The sequence below is a fragment of the Aedes aegypti genome, chromosome 2 (genome assembly GCF_002204515.2).
Source record: "Aedes aegypti strain LVP_AGWG chromosome 2, AaegL5.0 Primary Assembly, whole genome shotgun sequence".
Taxonomy (NCBI): Eukaryota; Metazoa; Arthropoda; class Insecta; order Diptera; family Culicidae; genus Aedes; species Aedes aegypti.
In genome coordinates this window covers 242,346,702-242,366,752 of record NC_035108.1, presented here as the reverse complement: position 1 = coordinate 242,366,752, position 20,051 = coordinate 242,346,702, and the positions used below count along the sequence as shown (strand labels likewise).

The window sequence follows — 20,051 nt, the reverse complement described above, 5'->3', positions numbered from 1 at the left end:
ATTATTTCTCTTGGCAGTTCATACATGTGGGTACGGGAATGATCAACTTCTCCCCACTGATCAACTACACCCCGAATTACGGTATCGCTTAAGAAGAGCGATTTTATGTTATGTAACCGGATGTCCGAACGTGCTTTCCGGTAAGATTAGCGGATGGCTTGAGCGCCACTCCGGTTGGAGACCATCTACCTGTTTTCAGGGTTGCCCGGCCTAAGACCTCTCAAGGGAAAGGATTTTGGGATCCAATAGTGAAAGGAAAGCACGAAGCAAGGTTAGCTACTGTTACGTTTTCGATTTTGATCATGTTAAGACAAATTAGTTTCAGTGTGCAAACCCAAAATCAATAATAAAATTCATGCTGCAAGGGAATCTTGCTTGAAAAAATTTGCTTGTCAAAATATATCTTGCAAATTCCAAGCCGACGCGACAGCCGGCAAAACGTCAAAAACGACTTCCGCCAAGAGAAAGGAACGTGCCGAAAAACTGCAGCAGTTCGTCGATACGGGGGCACGCGAAAGTCGCCGAAAAAAAGACCACCGAGTGCCTGAGTGAAGTGGAAAAATCAGTGTGGTGGAACAAAAATACAGTGTTCCACCAGTCAGCTAAAAGTGAAGTCGCTCAGGTTCACCCAAAGTGTGCCGCCAGAAGACGGGATTAAATTCATCGGCCGCGAGGTTAAAACCAACCCGCGAAAAGGCGAAGCTGGATTGATCATACGAAGGAAAGGATTCTGCAGGGGGCGAGCTTCCGCAAGAGCCATCAGCAACGTGACGATCCGGTAAGAAATTTGCACACTAGAGAGAATGTTCCAGTAATCACCCGAATCATTTTCCCACGTAGAGCAGTTACCAGAGTGGGACACGTGCGGAAGACTGAACGGACTCGGAATAGACAGCCATTTCATCACATTCCAGGACGACTGCTTGAGTGTAGACCGTAGGGAACGCCTTTCGGTAAGCGCAGCCACCATGCCAAATCACGACAAATCCTCTACATAACACTCTCTTCAACGGAATGATCGAGTGAGTCTAGTAAGACTGCAGCCACCTCCGTTCGTGCCGTTTGGGGCGATCTCAAAGCGTCTCCTAATTTAAGACCACCAACGAGACAGAAGAGCCTTCACGAAGAAGTAAGCTGCCTCAAAACGACGTTTGGCATACGATGACTAATGCACAGCGCTCGGTAGGGCTCTTTTGTTCAATTACAGCTTCGCATCGGCGAAATTCATCAACAGAGCTCCATAGCTCGAACAAGAACCCGGAACGACGGCGGCGGGGACGATTATCACGAAGAGCGGATTGTCTGGAGCAATTCGACGTCAGGGAGCAGTTGCACGGCTGCACGCTTGAGTCGCGATCGTTCGATCGGCGACATCCTCCGGGCGAACCCGGGACGACATCTGAGCGGTAGCGGTTTTACTTACGGTACCATATCAGCAGGACGAAAGTGGGTGGTCGCCGGACGACGACGCTGGGGTCTTGTTGGTGTGATTGGGGGCGCTGCTGATCGGTGGGTGGTTTGTTCCGTGTCGACGGTTACGGCATCGGTTGACGCTGATCGCTCGTTGAATGGGTGGTTTGGTGGGTTAACGCTTAGTCACGGCACATCTCTGCGATGCCTGTCTCCTTCAAAGCTGCTTCATGCGCCGACGGCGCCTCACCGACAATTTGTGGGCTTCAACGGGGTACGGCCGTTGTACTTACGGTCGTCACCGAAACGGGAAACGCTGATTGCTGGCTCCACTGATTCTTGTTGATTACGAAATGCTGCTCTTGGCCCTGTCCGGGGCGCGAAATTGACGGACGCGGCCCCCTTCCGGCCACGTGTACCACCGGGCTTATTCGAAGCTGCAGAGTGGGGTCAGGAATAGTTTCTGACGAACAAATGTGAGGTGGCGGGCTTGGTACGCTTACCTCAAATCTAACATAAAACGCAACCGCATTAGCGAAATGAATATTGCACCACAAGCACGTGATTTACCTTTCCGAAACTTCCACACTCGCACACTTCTACTATCGCACGTTCAATCTTACCACGCATAATTCACGCTTTCTAATTAGCTATTCTAGGAAGAGAAATCAAACTTGAATAAGTAATTTCGGAGAAACTCCATGTCACTGTTCACCTATAATTACACCTCACGACGCGGAACTAAATCGGACTACTCCTGCCTCTTCCACTGTACAGATCGAAGTGAACATGTAACAGACAGGAATTCTCAGATAAGGTGCGATTATTCTGAAAATCCTCGCTACCGGATTTGACCTCCCGAGTCTCTAAATTGCCTTTGCCCCGACTAACAGTCTATTGTGGCAAAGAGAAAGATCATTCGGGTTGCAACGAATGTCACCAACCGAGCCTAACCGAAATTCTCTCAATTACGAGCCAAAAGGTCAATAAATCCTGAAAAGGGTTTCCCAGAGGTCGATGGCCACCAACCGACGCTACTTTACTAGGCACACATATCTAGTTTCCAGAAGTGGACAGAGGAACGCGGAAATATTCTTGTGGCCGGAGTTATTCCGGTCAGGACGGGTGAGAAGGGTACTGTGCGTTTGTGCCCCTGAATGTAGGCAAATTTCAAGTCACAGATAATTTCCAAAATCGGCTATAATGTGGCCACTACATGACGGAATTTTATGAAAATTGCCTCAGTGTAAAGCTTTTGAGAAACGATTGAATTGGATAATCATGAGTTTTGCATGTGATTAATCCTACAAATGACCATTTTCGGGTCCCCGGAAGTCTCAAACTTGTTCTAAAGTGGCCAATTTGTATCTGAACATCTGTGCCAAGCTTATGGGAACGCATTTTTGTGTACAATTATGTTTGATTTTTACTTTTCGAGAATTGAAACGGTTTAGTATCTAACAAATCTACAGCCGGTTCTTCCAAGCGTTACGTCCGAATGGCCTTATCCGGTATATTTTAAATGGTGCAAAACTCTTCATTTATAAGTTTGAATATCAGATCTTGAAGATTTATGCAAATTAAAATGGTTGTCAATGCAAATAAATAAAGATAATTTGGCATATCCAAAAAAAATAGCCCTTTTTTACCCGACTTGACCCAGTGACCCACCGGAATAACTCCGGCTTTAGGAATATTTCCGAGTTCCTCTGGCCACTCTCTGAAACTAAATATGTGGGCCAGGGAAATGACAAAAAATCATTTGAATCCGTTAAGAATTCACTGGGCGGTGAGCGTTTCAGTATATTTGCTTTCACTCAGGCCTATACGGGTTAATTGCGCTTCAAACGACACTGACCTATCTTGTCCCTTCTTACTCTACACATTATTTTCAATTCCGCATCTTCACTGACGAAAAACTCAGAAATGTATCTAAAAATAAAAAAAAAATTAATGTAATATATTGAATGCTATTAATAATAAAGTTAATTAAACCAAACAAATCAGTTTAAAGCATGAACCAAAAAGCTGCATGATTCGCCTAAAAGTTGCTTGAATTAACAAACAACGTGTGCTCGAAATAGACACTTAAGATCGAGCCTTAATTATGGTTCTAAGCAATCAGAAAACGATTTGACACCGCTTTAAAGCCGTAAATTGCCGGTCGTTCAGCTTCATTCAGTCACAACTCCTAAGTTGAACGATTGGCGCCTACAGCTATGGCACTGCTGATGTGCTGATGCGAATTTAAAACACAGTCTGATGACAGGCAGGGCAAAGTAAAACTAGTCGTACTGTCAGTTACTATATACAGTGATCAAAATCACGAATAGCTTCTAGCAAACGACAAGCCATTCTCAGATTTCTTACTGCGATTTTAGAAGCAAACTTAGCCCTGAGGTAAAACACCTAAAATATACCAACATACACTTCAAGCCTAATCTGGTTTTCATATTGAATACGCTTAGTGAGGTAGAAAAAAGCCTACATTTCAGAATTAACCCTCATTCGGCATAATCCAGTAGAGAGCAGATTTAAAATTTGTGAACGGCGATTTCAAACTTGCATTTGTCACAACAATGCATCCCCACTATATATCGTAGACGTGATAAAAATCGCTACTGTTTGCTCGATCTGTGACGTAGGTGTCAAACTGTGGCCACAAATAAATCAGCGTTTCTCGTAGTAATCTGCGAGCTAATCCAATTAGCAATGTTCAATTTTACACGCAGGGTATTAATTTAATTCAAATCGGATCTCTAATTGTAACCGTTGATACTGCTCGTCACAAGATCAACAAAAGGCTGTTTCTTGCTGACAAAAAGAGATAATATAGACGCAACATACGCTAACATTGAGACAATAGTAAATCCCTCAAGCCCTTTCAGTGATTGATATGCAAAGTGAACATATATTCTGTCTGCCCGAGTATCTTCCAACAACAACACCCAAAACTGAATCACGCTACACTAAGGTTTTTTTTACACGGTCCCCCGTGCCGTGCAAAAAAATTCCGTGCAAAAAAAAACCGTGCTAATTCTGGAATTTGTGTTAAAATAAACCGTGGTAATTCTAGAATCCGTGGAAAAAGTACCGTGTTAATTCTGAAATCCGTGTGAATAGGAAAAAAAGCCGTGTTAATTCCGAAATCCGTGTAAATAAGTAAAAAAACCGTGTTATTTCCGAATTTTGTGCAAAAAAAGTACCGTGTTAATTCCGAAAGGCGTGTAAAAAAAGCCGTGTAAAAATAGAGCGTGCAAAAAAAAACCGTGTAAAAAAAGACTTTAGTGTATTTTTATCTAATTCTTTATTAGTATCATTCCAAACATTAATTTCTTATATCTAGGTGTTCAGTGTTAGAAAACACTATCATCCTAATTTGGTAAAGCTAAATTAAGCATTTATTAACATTTTGTTTACAACATATTAGAATTCATTTGCCGTAGAATTTCCATTTTTTTACAGGTAAGTTTTCACCTGCTTATAAGAGAAAAAACCAGCCTCCTGACACCGACCATACAACCCCATTGAAAAATAACGAGCAAACATCTCTGGTTCCTACTGGGAAGTGGTTCCCACTGACAGCTCAATGTTTGTAAACAAATAACCGTTTGAGGACTAACAATCGATGATGGCGAAAACTTTTTCTCCGAAAAATGTCTTTTCCGGCATAACAACAGTTATTCGAACAAACAAACGGTTGCAAACTATTGGATTGCAATATAGCAAGTCAATTTGGGTTGATGTGATTAGCTAGAAATACAGTTTAGTATTGGAGGAAAATTTCTCTAACACGATTAGGGCAATGTACGTTGTTGCTCTTGAGTTTGATGCTGACTACGAAAACATGGCTGCCTAGCACCGGGTTGGAAAAACGCTTTCAATTTACTTAACCTAACTAAACCTATGTGTACCTATAACGCATTAATCATGGCAATAGAAGATTGCAAATTTTTTGCATAAAATTAATAATAGTTTGTTTTTTTTTTTTTTTTTTTGGCATTTGTTACAATGTTTCAACATTGGATATTCTATGTAACTCATTAGTACTGTATCATGGAAGAAGCATCAGAATCATTTTCAAAATTTAATTTTTCATCCTCTGCAGAGCTTTCTTCCTGGTATTGAATTTTCTCCATTTGTGACTTTTCCTTAGACTTGAAAAGTTCCTTTGACTCGAATGCATTTTTCAAAATATTGTATCAAATCCACGAATCATCCCGTCCTAATTAAAAGATCATCAATGGAGGTACGGCGGTTGCACTTCACCTACACACCACAATCATCGAGTATGACAAAGTTTTGCAATTGGGCCGATATTTTGTTTATTTATCGCCCAATTTATGCATTGCACATTACTTTCGGTGAATGGGTCCGATGGTCCCGGTCTGGATCGAATGTATCCGCCATTACCTACAAACACTGCACGAGTGCACGGGAACCGTTTTGTGCACACTTTGGTGGACTACTTTCGCGTGGAACATGGCGGTTGAATCCAAATGGATATGTAGGTAGGCCTGTGTGTTGTGTACACTATCCATAAACGAGTGCGACCGAACTTCCAGGAGCCACCGCCGCAAAATGATCAAACATACATAACATGCGGGAATATGTGAAGTCAGAGTCAGTCTCGCATTTGCAACTGTGGGGGCTGTGCTGTCGAATAAAGGTATGAATATGTTAATGCACCGTTGTTAATTATGCAGGTGAGATTTTAATGTTTTCACTCGAAGTTCGAAGCCCTGCAAAGTGCAAACACAACGGAAACTGAAGGTATGGCTGCGAAAAGTGAACTCTGTTGATTAATTTTTGAGCATCGCGCGTTGAACACATTTTCGCAATATTTCCATATCGAAAATATAGTGCGATATTTACTGTTAGTTTGAATATTGCTTTTAATAATATCTGTTGCGGAAAACAACTCTTTCTCGAACAACTTTGGAACACAAGCAGTCAGGAATCGATTAATTTTAAGTATTTAGTAAACTACAATAGCTTTTCCTTGCAACTAAAACTATTGTATTGGATTTTCTGCTGCGAGCCGAAATGTATTAAGTATTCAGAATGTAGATGTCGGATATCTTCTTCTTGGCATTACGTCCCCACTGGGACAGAGCCTGCTTCTCAGCTTAGTGTTCTTATGAGCACTTCCACAGTTATTAACTGAGAGCTTTTTTCTTTGCCAAAGTTGTCATTTTCGCATTCGTATATCGTGTGGCAGGTACGATGATACTCTATCCCCAGAGAAGTCAAGGAAATTTCCATTACGAAAAGATCGTGGACCGACTAGGAATCGAACCCAAACACCTTCAGCATGGCTTTGCTTTGTAGCCGCGGACTCTAACCACTCGGCTGAGGAAGGCCCCATCGAATATACGAGCAGTTATCGAAAGGTGGAAGCAATACTACGATGGGAACCTGAATGACGTGGACGCAGAACATTTGTATATGTGGAGATGCCATGTTCTTGAATGTAGTAACTACGGTTGTCACTAAGATTATGCTGGAACTGCAGCGCCTTAGCCGAGTTTGGTCCTCTGTAATAATGGTTAAGTCGGCTACGAAAAGCAGTTTACCGAGGCTACTTCTACTACATTTGATAAAAATAGTTTACGCAACTAATTGCAGAATGATGATTTTTACAGCATGAGTCGTACATTTATTCAACGAGGCTTACCGAGTAGGATAATTACGATGAGTGCTGTGAAATCGAGTTCTGCAACGAGTTGCGTACAACATTTTTTGCAATTTCATAAAAGGTTAGTTGAGGAATAATTTTTAAACTATTTTTCATTAATCTGCACATGGCCGTCCGTAGCCATGTTTGAAAAATTCTGATCATAGTAGGTTGTACTGAGCAATTGTCACAATCGTTAAAAAATCATGTCGAACATCATGGGAATCGAACCCAGACACCTTCAGCATGGCTTTGCATTATAGCCGCCTACTCTAACCACTCGGCAAAGAAGGTCCCTGTATTGCATACACACAGTTTTAAAACAACTAAATTAGCTACAGAATCATGTAAAAATATTTTGATTAATATTCATGAAGTTGAACAAGTATGTTTTTTAGTAGGTTCAGGAAAAGTATGGAGCAAAATGCTTTTAATTAACACCTGTTTTGATTTTATACAATTTTGATGTTGCACAAACTTTTCATAAATTTAATTTATAAGAAAATTATGCTGTAAGGTTCAAAATTGATTCGAAAATAACAAAGTTATGAAAACATCACTACAGGTAATATTTTTTTAATTGAAAATTTACCTTCAAACCGTTTGTGCCACCTCTAAATTCTGATATTTCTGGCTCAAAGTTTAAGGTTTATTTCTCATGAGATTTTAATTCAGAAAAGCACACGATTTTTTAATTTTAAGAAGTGTCGAAAAATAAACCGCACCCTGTTGAACAGGGAGTCAATATTCTCTTACTTTTCTGGATAGTTGTGAATCTTTTTAAAACAACTGAGACAACTCACTGAATTACATGAATTGTTAAGAAAAGCACTTTGACACTAAATTTTCCAGTTTTTTTTATAGTTGTTTAATAATAAAATGTTTGTTTTTTATTTGTTTTACTATAGAAACAATTAGTTGACTGTTGGATTGATCTGATGAGTATGGAATCATATTCAAGTAACTATTGCATATTATTCAATTGATACGGTTTGTCTCAGGTTAGTATAAATCAAAAGGAGTCTGGAACTACCACAGGAAAGAGAGTTGAATATAATTCATGTAAAAACATTTATATTTCTCCATTGAATTGGGTAGCATTCGTCGTAGATCCAATAAATTATTCGGCGCAGCATAGATGTTGGCAGGCGTAGATTTTTCGCAGAAAATATTTTGGACTTCCCGTAACTTAAACTGTATCTCCACTACCAGTTTCTTTGACAGCGTTGATAAGTCTGCCCCTTTAGGACACCCGCAATCGCTACTTGACGAAATATCTAGAAGAGTGCCAGTTTTTCTTACATTTGATGAGTCTAATTGGTAATTACTGTAGGTAGCCCTTGACTCAATCCTGGAGTGTAGTGTTAAAATCGTTGATTTTGAGATTATTTCTTCTGAAATTTTTACAGAGTGCGCAAATCAATCGATGTTGTGAAGCCAAGATTTTTAAATGTCTCATTTATGCTAGAATTTCAAAAAGTCTCATTTAAACTATGCTGGACTTTACCAAACAATAAATAAATACTGAAATATTCAGTACATCAACTTTTGTCTCTTCAATGTTTCGTTGGTCGAGTTGCAAACTGTCTCGGCTAGCTATTTAGATTCCGATACAAAATGATGATGGTTATCCCATCGTGGTTGGTCGACTGTCCAGACGCACTACGCTGCAATTAAATTGAAATAATTCATGTACCACACGTATTGTACCCTGACGCAGTGTGTTTCTGCGGCGGAAAGCAAATACTAACGGTTTTGAACGTTTTCCCGCTGAATACAGTCATTCGTGGTATGTTTGAAAATTATGCTATAGGGGAAAACAGATCACAATGATGTATCCACATTACTTACAGTATTTGGGGGTTATTTTTTTGGGAGATGTTATAGTCCATGTATGATTCATTTAGTGCATGAAGATGAATTAAGATTTAGCCATTTATAGCATTGGCAAAATACATACTTAGATACAATTGACAAAATGGCAAATAAAAATGGTGAGCTCGTTTTATATTTTATCAGCCACCAATTCGTTAAAATCGATTGTAAGATGGATGCATAAAAAATGCATACTTACGAATATGTTCTCTTAAACTAATCCAACGACAATTTAACCGTCAGGAATAACTCTAAAAGTTAATGAGCCTAAATTTATTGAAAAAAAATATTGGGTAAAACATTCCCCCATCAAAGACCGCTATCCCTTACATCCTGGGAATCAGTTGCTTCGTGGTAACATATGCGGTCTCGCCATTAGCGATGGGATTTGTGGCAACGCTCACTGGTCACCGCCGTGGTGAATATTGAACTAGGATGGTAATTACACGTCAACAGCAAACATCATCGGGATGTATCCGATTCGGGTAAAGGTATAGGAGTAGTTAGTTAGAACGTGAATGGCTAGACTAGATGCATCAATTTGATAGGCCTTTGGTCACGCTTACTTTCCTCTATTTACAGATCACATCGTCTGCTTGGGTGCCCATTAATCACAGAATCAATCATGTCAATTGAGAATCGTGATGAAATCTGCGACAGATCATGCTCGGTCATACAGTCAATTTACCTAGAATTGTATATGCGGTATGTACGAATCGCCATAAATCTAGAGTGATGTATCGTTATGCTTGTAGTTTAGCGAACATATGTGCGTAGGTTAGCAAGACATAAATCTTTTTTCTTGCTAAGAGCACTTACACAGCTATTGATTAACTAAGAGCTTTCGTATTTTTTTTCATTATCATATCGTATAATTAGAAAGAAAAGAGAATTTTCAGCAAGAAAATATCCTGAAATGCTTAGAAAGGCCGATAAGTTAAGTAAGAACATATTTTCGATAGAAAAAAAATCCTACCCCTTTCGAGATGGACGATGTTTCGCTACATTATGATCTCTTGGAAGTGGTAACCCTCCAGAATGAATGGATCATTAAAATAATCAAAACAGTGCGCATCGTACCTTCGTGCTGTGTGTACAAGAATTCTCTCTGCTCTTGGAAGTTTTTTAAAGCTACCTAAACCAATAAAATAGTTATTTATGCAACAAGTTGCAGAATGATGATTTTTTCAGCACGAGTCGTACATTTATCCGCCGAGGCTTGACGAGTTGGATAAATACGACTAGTGCTGAAAAAATCGAATTTTGTAACGAGTTGCATACAACATTTTTTGCAATTACGAAACATGTCGTTTCAGTTGGATTATTTCTTGGAGCCCAATCAAAATTTAAAAGAGAATCCACATGGACAGCCATGCGTAGCAGCGACTCGGTATTTTCAATCAGGTAGGCGGTGATGCAGTAGTATCAATGATCATAAACATGAATGTCACATTTTTTTTCACTTCACTCAAACTCAAATGGATCTTGATTGTTAATTTGTGAACGGACCAGGTAAAACGCCGCTTGCAGTTTTCGTTTGTATTGTAGGTACAGTTATTTACCATGCGTCAAACTTCCTACCCAAACCGTGTGGGATCACGAAGTTCCGGTCAGTTTTCTTTTCTGGCTCACGAACCGCCTCTACGTTCACTGGACGAACCGATTCCGTGTCGGTATGGCTCACCAACGGATACGGATCACCCAATGGTTATAAAATCGTTGTCTTGTAGACAAAGTAATTGAGAACCACAGAGTAATTCGATGAATTGCGTATGAAGAGCCACCGATAACTAATTTACTGCCACCAAAATAGTACTGAAAAGTGCTACTTTTCAGCACCGTTTTGAGTGCTGAAAAGTAGCACTTTTCAGCACTGTTTGTTTTGTAAGGAAAAGTAGGCCGTTATGCTATCCATACTATTCATGAAAAGTAGGCTCATATAATGCGGAATTGCAAAACAGTACTTTTCAGTGCTAAAAGAAAAAACGGTAAACAGTACTTTTCACTACTATTTTTTCTACTATTGATCTCTTTACGATCCTTGTTTGGACCCGTGCCTTCGATTTTTCGTTGGACCCGTTGGCGAAAGCTAGCGGTGGTAATCCTTCTTGGACATCGTCTTGGAAAAAAAACTCTTAGGAGGTCTCGTCTTCTTTCGTTTATCACTAAACACGGTTGCAACTACAACAAAAGGGAGGGTGATCCTCTGAATTCACAACTTCCTTCCAAAACAGTGGGATTTAAAACTGTCACTAAACGTGGCAAGAATGGAAGAAAGCACGTTTCTCCGGAATGCGAACTTTCTTCCAAGGGTGAAATGGATAATGTTGATAGTTGCATCGAAATGAGCAAGCAGTTCGATGCTCTAGCCCATGGGAACTTTTCCAGAAACCTAGAGGTAATTTCCAGAACCTCACTCAGTGCCGTCGGTGCCAAAAGTGGGGTCATGGAATAAAAAACTGCCCCATGGATGCTATATGCATGATTTGCGGAGGTTATCTCACGCTAAGGACGTCTGTCAAGTGAAAGAAGATATTGTCAAGTTCAAATGCGCCAATTGCGGAGGCAATCATAAGCCAAATTTGTGGGCGTGCACTTCGCGTGGGCGAGTCGTCGAGGTTCGTGCCAGGCAGATGAAAGATAATATCCGTTACGATAACGATCGTTTCCGGAATTTCCCTGGTAAAGTTTTGAACAATGCTCAATTTTCAGTTAACGATCGCTTGATTAGGAATCATACCCATCAGGAAGATTATAATCATGCTCATTCACAAACCAATTTTAATCCGTCAGGTAGCCAGTCGAATCGTTTAATTTCGGATGTATCTACCCACAGAAAATCCTTTGCCGATATCGTAACAAAAAATTTGGAAAAAAAAACCCTGTAACCACAGGAAACTTCTACTCCGCCTCTTCGTCTACCGAAAATTCTAACGGAAAATCATCAGATAATGTACCCACTTCAAGTGATATATCTGCCTCTGATTTTAATTTTCTAACTGAACAATTGAATCTAATGATTGATGCAATGTTCAAAGCCACCACTATGACTGAAGCAGTCCAAGTTGGTGTAGAATTTACTAATCAAATTGTTATTGGATTACTCTTTTCTAATGGATCCAATAAATAATAATTTAAATATTTTAAATTGGAATGCTCGTTCTTTGAAAGGTAAAGAGGGCGAGATGTTTAATTTTCTTACAGCTAATAAGCCATTTTACGAGTCGTTTCTGAACAGCTGGTCGCCACAACGGCGTCAATTGACAGGAGACCTGGGATTAAATCCAGCGTGATTTTTAACAACGCCTCATCTTCCCAAACGAGGACATGGAGAAAATGACTAAAAAGAGATCCAAAAATGTTCGTTAATGCAACATTACACCTAGTTATTGTATCAGCTAATTCTTTGCTACTCATATATTTCACATAAAAAGGCATTTTTGTGATCAGAAATATTTTAATATATTTTCTCCATCTAAGTTTTCACCTGTATGAAAAGCTACGCTAGAAATGCGCACAGTCACCAACCATCATCATCGCGAAAACTGATGACGATGATTGAAAAGTCCCAGGTCTCCTGTCATTTGACCTGCTTCGTAAAATGGCTCATAACGTGCGTATAGCAGTTATTACTAAAACGTATTTGAAACCTGGATCCAAACTCAAAAGAGATCATAACTTTTTTGTTTATCGTAATGATCGACTTGATGGGGCATGTGGGGGAGTTGCAATCATCATTCATAGGCGCATAAAACATCAACTGTGTTCGTCATTTGAAACTAAAGTTATTGAAACTTTAGGTGTTTCAGTTGAAACACAGCTTGGTAAATAAACTTTCATAGCTGCCTATTTGCCTTTTCAATGCTCTGGACAGCAAGTTAATTTGCTCCAAACTGACTTGCGAAAACTGACTCGCGCTAAGTAAAAAAAATGTCATTGATGACTCTAATGCCAAACATTGGTCATGGAATAATTCTTAAAGTAATTCCAACGGCAGAATTTTATTTGATGAGTGCTCTTCAGGATATTTCTCAATTCAATGCCCTGATACCCCTACATGTTTTACCTCTTCTAGAAATTCATCTACGATTGATTTGGTCTTAACCGACTCTAGTCACCTTTGTAGCCAACTGATTGAATTACCCAATTCCGGAGGAGAAATCTTCCATTTTTGCAAGTATGAAGGAATATCCAAACTTTTTTGCAATCAACTACAGATGACACGCAGACCTCGTCCTTTGGCGGAGAGGCCTGTGTCATCCACAAACAAAGATTTTTGACATCCCTGAAGTAACTGAGGTAAGTCAGATGTGAAAATATTGTATAATATTGGTCCCAAAATGCTGCCTTGAGGAACACTAGCTCTTACAGGAAGTCTTTCAGACCTGGAGTTCTGATAATTAACCTGAAGTGTACGATTTGACGGATAACTTTGAATTACCTATTCTAACAATGTACATAATCAAGATTCGTTTATTTTTCACTGATCTACAGATGTATGAAAATTGACCTATTCTCGTCCAAGGAGACTTAAGATGGAAGTACATCAAATTACTCTTCTTCGATTCAAGTTTTATCCTACTTAACAATAATAATGAATATGATAGACAATAATATAAAATTTACAAATAGTGTTAGTCCTTCTAAAAGTTTAATATTCTATGACACCCTTGAAGAAGCAATTTAAAAAGGCGTTAATTTCCAACTTGTTTTCGATGATTTATTTGAAATAAACTACTAGCTTTTGATAATTAAAAAGAATACGCCATCGAAAATGTACATCAATATTTCAAATATATGCAGGGTTATTCAAATTATGTTTTGACCTAGTCTCACACCCTTGATCCATTGTCACCTCCATCCATATATAAAAAGAATGTAGGAAATATATTATTCTAGTCTCAAATATCCTGACCCCCAGATTCTGAAAACTTGATTTGTTGTGAGATATCATCGTTATTTTTGTACTTGTGTAGACGATAACGGTGTAAGATACACAATAGAAATATGAAAGTTGAACTTTAGGAGCAACATCTTAAAAGAGGTTTTTTGTCAAGTTTAAATCAAATGGCCAAAATGCTTCCATTAGTTAGGCAGCATCCATTTATTACGTAACGCTAAAATTCGAAATTTTCGACCCCCTCGGTAACACCTTTTCCATGAAAAATTTCAAATTTTTGTATTATTCGTAACGCTTGAACATACTTCCCCCTCTCCCTAACGCTCTATGTAATTTGTGGATGCCGCCTTAACAAATCGCTATCCGGTAATGGGGGGCACCTTTCAAGGTCAATCAATTCGGTTCCAAAATACGTAATCAAAAAGCAAGTTCAGAATTAGTATTATTACAAATCTATTTTTGTATGAAACAAAACTGATCATAATTCTTTTGAAGTGGTAACAATATTGCATATAACATTTAATGGTTGTTGGATGATAAATGATATCTATAGCTAGGGAAAGTGTACCAGTTATGGCCATAGTGGTTCCCTATTTGGCCATATGTGAAATTTCAATCACCTTTACATTTTTATTATTTTCGAATGTTTTAACATCAAGATATATCTTATATCTTACTGCTAAAACACACAAAACATTTCAAAATGTGAAGACATTCAAGTTATCCAGTATGGCTAAATAGGGAACCACTATGGCCATAACTAGTACAGTGGTACACTTACCCTATATGAAATTGATGAAATATTTTTAAATTTTATATTTTTGATAGTGCTTGTACGAATGTGAAATTAAATATTTAGGTATGTATGAATTTGGTTTAGTCGAACCTCCGACAAACAATATTATGATTTTCAATTTTCAATATTTGCGTTTTATTTGAATCAAATCTCAATATGTTGACAACTTTAGCATGTACCGCCCTTCTGTTGTGTAGATAAGTCTTTTGCACGCTCTGTAATACCATTGTTATATCTCTGAAAAGACCTCAACATCTTCGTATGAGTGATTCGCCCATCTTTGGATACATGTTATTCCGAGAACAGATTCCAAATAAACATCTATTACGTACGCGCTTCCCGATTAATCATCATAACAAGTGTCCAAGGTAAACCATAACGTTCTAGTATGCTTTTTTCATCTGCAGGTCATGTGGTCTCACATCACATAAATAAAACGCACACTCGCATCACTTCTCGATACCAATGCCGCCATTCACACCATGCCAGTAGAACAAAGCGCAATACTTACGATATAAACAAAATCCCCTCGCTAACGAACGACACCGCAGTTCACAGCTCGGTGTACTGAAGCTATTGTAGAGATATGACAATCGCACTCAAGTGACGAATTTCTCGCATCCACTATCCGAGACTATACATAATGCTATAAACTCAGCAGCAAACAGTGGTGCACTACGCCTCATAGATTCCCTGTGATCTACTTATAATTCACCTCACTCGGGTCACTTTTTTATCTTTACATTAATGCACCCGCGTAGAACTCTGTATCACTATGCCCCCGAACGATATGAACACTTCTACGGGGAAGTTCCACTCTAGACTGCTACTACAAAGGTTATCTCCACTCTGGCAGAGATATCAAAAGCGCGAAACTCTTCTTCACACACCATGGAATCACATATTAATGAATATTATTATTTGGCTTGTTTACCACTGCTGCATTCGTCGTTGATTTTATTCCACACACGATACACCCAAACAAGGACCTAACATCAACTTGCGCCTGGCTGAAATACCGTCAATCTTGGTCGCAGCGATTTTTGGCCACTCTCTCACATACACAAGCCCAATCCCGCTGTGTTATCATCGAAACCGGTCACGCGAGCCAAACGATCAAAGATACCCGAAAAGAAGAGTAGGTAACAAACAACAACCGTCGAGCAACGAATACCTGCAGTAGGCTGTGCTATTTGTGATCCTCGCGCGATCGCGAGATCAAATCCAGATGACTGACCTTCTTTTTGATCTGCTACTTCTCGGCGTAGACATCCATCATCGATCGGAAACACGCGATTGTGTCTACGCACAGTGTTTAGAGACAGCGATTAAATGCCGGCGTATCACTCAGGTGAATGATCCACAAGCACCGAGCTAAATGCGATCAGTCAGAGCTACGAAGAGAGGAAAAACCACGATCAACCACGAGACGGACGTCGGTTTTCTCTCGGTGAGACTATGTTGCGAACTCGATCAACGCAGTCACGATACTAAACTAAGCTGCACGATTCAATGTGTATAAACAACACTCTAGGGAACGGTGGTTGATGCGCTTTATTCGGTTTTGGCTAGGGTTACCACCCTCAATTATCAACAGGAATGGTTTTTAATTTTGGGTAGCGCTCGTTGAGCTGCTAGAATTTAATCATAGAATATCAAATTATCGATTCAATTATCATAGATTCATGTCTTTTAATTATAAAACGTTTTTAATGTGTATTAAATATTTGCATATATTTTTTTTTTAAATTTCTTTATTAGTATATTTTTAAATATTACATTTGTTTATCATATCTAGGTATTCTTTGTTCAGCTTATATATTATATATTCAGCTATTAACATTTTGTTAAACAAAAAGCATACCTATTACACTCCATAAGCGGCAGCAGATCAGATTTTTCATATGCGAATTGGAACAACATGCCTGTAAAAAAAACTTTTAAATGAACTGAATCCAACTTAACCTAATTATACAAAGCAATTATCATAACAATAGATGATTACAACGATTGTTGTTCAAAATTCCGTTCATATACTACTTTGATGAGAAATTAATATTTGAAAAACTAGAGGTAAAATCGTATTATTTCTGAATATTGTTGTTTGTTGATTTGTAAAAATGCTCTACATCGATCAATTTTTGAGCTACAGAAAAACTTTTTTTCTGTCAGTTTTTAAGAAACAATTTGTAGAAGACATTTTCTGTATAAAGTTTTATTTTTGTGCTCAAAATGCAAAGTGTTTATAAATACATACGATTACTAGTGTGATTATAATTTTGAGAATCGAGTTTAACGCGATAAATTTCACATCCCAAATTATCACTTTAATTTAAAATAACACTTCTGAAACGGCCTAACTAGTACAAACAACTTTGTACAAGACAGTTTTCATCTAAGGTTTCATTCCAAAGCTTTAATTAAATCTTTTCGCGTAAATTTATTTGCAGGACCACTGTATATGTTGAAAAAGTTATTTTTATTTTTGAACCAAGCATTCATGCCAAACTGTCGAAGTCGAGCCTAGTACACGACACTGAAAACATCCTTACAGTTGAGGTCGAAATATACATATCTGTCAAAGGATACAAACTCTAGCGGAACTAAATGGTATAGTTCTTAATTCGGTTTTTAGTTTGTTTGTAGGTATTCCACTAAATAGCTCGTAGATTTATTATCAATGTCAATTGCTTTTTCTGTATCTAGAAGAGCCAGACCAGTTGAACAATTTTCAAAGTTATTGGAATGAATTGAATTCGTTATAGGGGAACTTACGTACTCTCGGCAGTCTAAGCCGGTGCCGTGATTCTTTTGTAATTTTGTCGCACATCAGCAGACAAATTCCGTGCTTGTCTGTTTACATTTATGCGTTGCTCAATCCTCTATCGATTCGCACCGACAGACTTGTCAAAATGCTTTTGGAAACGTTTTTTCAACGCTGCGAACATCTCTTGTCAGTGTGACTATTGTCGGCAGCCTCATTCTCTTCGGCAACTTTCCCATAATAGCTGCTGGTGAATCTCTTCGGCAGCTCCAAAACAGCCGCATTTTGAGGCGTGTTCATTTGAATTGATGACATCTCTGGTGATATTGTTTGTTTAGTCTCGGAGATCTCGTCAGCGGGAAGCGGGCAGAACAAAGAATCATCTGAATGTTTTCATTGATGTGTTTTGATTGAAAAATACTGTGTATTTGGCGTTTGAAATTTGATTGCCGATAACAGTCGAGTGGTGCCGAAGCCATAAGTCTCCCTACTTAAAAGTTGACGAAGTGCTCGTTGGCTAAAATTGATTTTTTGTTGTTGTAGACCATCATTAGGGCGGTTCAAAATAAAAAAAAAAGTTTGAAAATCCAATCTCCCATGTCTTCCTTACCATCCTTACCATCCTTACCATAAAAATAGCGTTCTGTCAAACTTTCAGTTTTCTAGATGGTGACTTGAAGGTGGCCCAAAGACAATGTAGGTTTATATGGAAATTACTATAGATAAATTTAGAAAAATGTTCCGAACACGTTAGTACTGTATTGTAAGTACAAACTTATCATCTCATAGTAACATAGTCCATCTGATGGATAGAAGAAGAGGTATTTATGAGTTTATTTATCAATTTTCAGCTTCATATGGGATTATAACCCTGCAAACATCTACAAAAATCCCAAACAAAATTAGGTCAAAAGGGATTTGTTTGTTTAACAACTTCCTTCATTATGGTTGGAAGAATGAATTTTTACAATGAGATCTTCATTTTCTTTTACTATGAGATCTTCAATTCATTCAAGAGAATGTGTATTAGGTGTGTCAAAGATGGATTGATATGTACCATGATGATGGACATACGCGGGAGCAAGAATGAAAGTGAAAAAGAAAATGAAGAAACATGAAGCAAAAACCAAATATCACTATAATAACTCGTCCAATAAGCCTCCCAACTACTAACGAAGCGTATGGGGTGGAGGTTGGACCAAATACGGCCCAATGGGACCATCAGGAAAAAAATATGTTTTCCATACGAATATTGATAAAAAATTGTTGAAACAGAAAATTTTATATCTTTGCCCAATGGATCATTCATTACTCATTACTTATTATTCATTATGAGAAAACATTACGAATGAACAAAATCTCTAAAAACAAGCCGAATAAATGTAGTGCACACCACACTCTTTCAAACAAATAGTTGTATTTCGAGGGTTTTCGAACGCATACGCTTTAATATATATATGGTTGTTCTCATTTAAAAAAGCCAGTTTGCATAGAATTTTTGTATTTTTGTTTTTGTAAATAACGTAATTCTCACTTTGGCTTTAAATAATTCGTAGAGAAAAACTAACAGCACTGAGAGCCCTTAAAACGTAAATTGAATCACCACGCACCAGAAAATATAAAAATACAAAAAGACAAATTATGTGACTAGGTTATTGTTTTTGGCACTAATCTGCCTAGTTTTCAGTGTTGTGAAAAACTCAAATTCTCGTAACTCACGATTGAGATTTTTCATACGTGAGTTACCAATCACACAACTTTGCTAGTTTTATAAATATTTTTTTTTTTTCAAGAAAATCATCAATTTTTTTTTCAAGAAAATCATCAATTTTTTTTTTAAGAAAATCATCAATTTTTTTTTCAAGAAATTGCAAGTTAAAAATTACCACGGATTGGGAGATTAATCCCTCTACCATTTTTGAACGCAAAAAAAAAAATCAAATCGTGATATCTTTTTTGGTTCTTAATATTTTTGCACAAAATTTTCACAAGTTTTCAAAAAACATCTTCTAGTTCAAGAATACATGTTGATACCAATCATTGGTGATCTTGTTTTGTAGATGTTCCGACGTTCCTTGGGGGCCGACATTTTCCATACAAAATGTTTTTGGCGACCATTTTGTTTTTGGTCAATTCATCAAAAAAAATAAAAAATAAATGTAGACTATACAATTCCAGGTAATAAGGATCTACTCTGAAAAAATCATACAAATCGGTCGAGTATTCTTGGAGGTGTCTGAAAATTAATTGTCTCATTACTCAAAGACGGATGCACCAAATTGCTTCATTTTTTTCACAACATACTCTTATCAATGTATTGTTCCAAAGAGTGAACATCAGAGAGCGCTAAAAATTCTGTAGCCTGGAAAATTAACGTGGGTTATGTCTACACATCGATCCCCCAAGGAATTTTGGAATATCTTCGGATTCACATGAACAATGATCAATATCGCCACAGATTCTTGAACTTGAAGTTTTTTAAGTAATTATGAAAAAATGGGGAAAAAATATTAAGAAACAAAAAAGTTATCACGATTATATTTAAATAAATGTGTTCCGACATTGGGTTAGTGATTTGGCATTAATTTATGGCAGGTAAGTTAAATAAATAAAGAAAAAATCAACTACT

The 20,051-nt window shown here is 38.0% G+C and overlaps 1 protein-coding gene across 2 annotated transcripts in view; it reads right to left on the bottom strand.

The window, feature by feature from the left end:
• Positions 1–16,160, bottom strand: part of LOC5567651 — a 97,350-nt gene extending 81,190 nt beyond the window's left edge. Inside the window, exon 1 of one of the 2 annotated variants that reach the window (XM_001651796.2) lies at positions 15,170–16,160. The gene's annotated coding sequence lies outside the window, so the exon portion shown is untranslated. The remainder of the gene's footprint in view (positions 1–15,169) is intronic. The other variant, XM_021844662.1, reaches the window with a different exon arrangement.
• Between the last annotated feature and the right edge of the window lie 3,891 nt (positions 16,161–20,051).